Source organism: Triticum dicoccoides, chromosome 7A (assembly GCF_002162155.2).
Source record: "Triticum dicoccoides isolate Atlit2015 ecotype Zavitan chromosome 7A, WEW_v2.0, whole genome shotgun sequence".
NCBI classification, from domain to species: Eukaryota; Viridiplantae; Streptophyta; class Magnoliopsida; order Poales; family Poaceae; genus Triticum; species Triticum dicoccoides.
The window spans coordinates 743,774,423-743,777,135 of NC_041392.1; positions in this window are offsets into that span (position 1 = coordinate 743,774,423).

Below are 2,713 nucleotides of genomic sequence, written 5' to 3' on the forward strand. Positions count from 1 at the left end.
CATGGCCGTCGCCTTAGCAGAGAAAAGGAAACGAGTTAGGAAACTCTTGAATCAAGAAACAAGGGGACATGCATGAAAGAATCAGTACTGAAACTAGTGGTGGTAAAAAAGGATGAAAGGTGTCCAAGTGGTTGATGAAGGAGCCGAACGAATACAATCAGGATGGAGCTAGGCTCATGATTATTCAGTTTCCATGTGTACAGCGGATCTGTTAGTGACTGAATTGTCCAAATCACGCATCAGTATCATCTTCAGCTAGGCTAAGAATTGTCCAAATCACGTATCAGGTGGAGGTATTGTGGATAGCTACTAATGCTTGTCCAAATTAACGGCCTATGCGACCCAAGACTCTTTTTTCCCTAGGATCACGCCTAGGGCTTTCCTGTCCCCAGGCGCGCCACCGCCGTGTGTTGTTGCCTATCGCAAACCGCGCGAGCGCTGGTGGACGCTTCCTAATCTTGTCGCCCTGCCGCTGCTCTCGATAGAAGAAGTTTTGCCCAGGAGTTTTGAAGGGGACCGTGTGATCTGATGACGACTCAAGATGAGACAAGGGGCTCGCGAGCAAAGGGGGCGGAAGACCCCAGCGTCCTTCGGAAGAGGCTACACCTTCAGGATGACGAGCTGGACAATCTTGTATCGGAAGAGGAAGATGATGATCCGGAGGAGAAGACAAAGTGGTTAGCCCTGGCTAGGGTTTTGACGGAGAAGTCCTTCGGCCAGGGGGCCTTGATCGCCGACATGAAGGCGTCACGGAATCCGGTAAGAGAGGTGATCTGGCGTAGGATTAATTCAAATTTGTTCTCAGATCAGTTCAATTGCTTGGGGGATTGGAACAAAGCTAGTCACCAAGGTCCTTGGTACTTCAAAGGCATGGCGCCTATAATCGATGAGTACGATGGCTTCAAGAAACCGGAGACAGTAAAGCTCGATAAAATTGAAACCTGGTGCCAAATCCATAAGCTTCCTGACATGGTACTGAGAAGGGAGCAGTTTGTGAAGAATATGGCGGCACACATTGGCGAAGTATTGGAGCTTCAGATAATCCTTCCCAATGGATTCGTGGGAGAGTTCATAAGAGCAAGAGTGAAGCCAGATGTCAATAAAAAGCTGACAAGGTTTGTTAGTTTCACAAAGGCTGGGGAAACTGAATGGTACCAGGTTAAGTTTGAAAAGCTGTCGGGGTTTTGCTATATGTGTGGTCTTTTAGGCCACTGGCATGAGGAATGTGGTACAGGGGAGCACAAGGAGGAAGAGATGGAATGGGGCCCTTTCGTTCTAGCTCTAAGAAGGGGCCGTGGTGGGGGTGGAGGTGGCACGGGCCGGGGAGATGGCCGTGGGTATGGCAGAGATGATGCCTCTCAGTCTGCTGCCCATCATTAAGCCTTTGGAAGGGGGCGGGGTGCAGTTAGGACTAGTGTGCAGCGAGAGTTATGGAGGGACAGTGGGACTTATAATCATGATGGGGATAAAAGGACTAATAAAATAGCGGATGACGAAGACTTGGTGAATAACTGGCGACATAATGCTGTTAGTTCTTTGGTAATGGAACCAAGTACGGTTATCACTCACCCATCTGATAGAGAGAAGGGGTATAAGGATGATCTAAACACCCTTGGGAAAAGACTAGCTGCTGATTCAGTGACTCTCACGCGGGACTCAAAAAACTTGGGGGTGACTAGTACTGATATTGTTCCTGTAGGTAATACTTCTGAAATTGTTGAGCAATTTGAAGGTGCGGATGAAGAAATAACCAGGGAAGGGGTGGAAGGTACTCCACAATAAAGTGCCAACAGAAAAAGCTGAGAGTTGAGAATGAAACAGCTATCAATAGCACGTCAAGTGTTGATATGGCGGCCTCCACGTCGAGGGACCGCCAGAACCAATGAATCTTCTAAGCTGGAACTGCCAGGGGCGGGGAACTCCCGGACAGTTCGCGAAGTGGCAACTTTCATTCAGTCGATTTCCCCCATGTTGGTGTTTTTATGTGAAACAAGGCGACATAAAAGTAAGATGAAAAAATACAGTTCTCGGTTTGGTTTAAAAGGTTTTGAGGGAGTGGATAGCATGGGAAACAATGGTGGATTTGCCCTTTATTGGCATGAATCCCTCAAAGTGAAGGTGGTGTTGTCGGTGTCAAAACTGGCGGATCTCGGGTAGGGGGTCCCGAACCACTACAAAAAAAGACACATCCGTGACATTTTGGGCCGAACGAAAAAAATTTCTGTCATACATACGACACTTCTATGACGATAATTGTGACAAAACTCGATATCATCATAGATGTGGTGGGCTCCTACTTCTATGACAAAAAATCATGACAGAAAATGGGCTTTTCGTCCTGGGCGGGCCGGAGACGCAGCTGCATGACATTCTTTGGGCCGTCCATGACGGAAAAAACCGTGGTATAAGTGAGGGGAAGGAAAATTTTGGGGAGTTCCCGGTTACGGTGGGAGGTCGGGGGCCGAGCGATGCGCGTTTCTCTTGTACACGTACGCGCGTGTGTGCGAGGCGTTGGCTCTAACTGAACCCGAGCGAGGCGTTGGCTCTAACTGAACCCGAGCGAGGCGTTGGGCTCTAACTGAACCCTAGCGATTGCACTGCAGGCTACGCGTTACTGAACCCGAGCGATCGATCGATGGCTGTTAACTGAACCCGATCGAGCGATTCCTTCGCTACTGCTGCTAACTGAAGCCGATCGATGCTACCTCTGGAT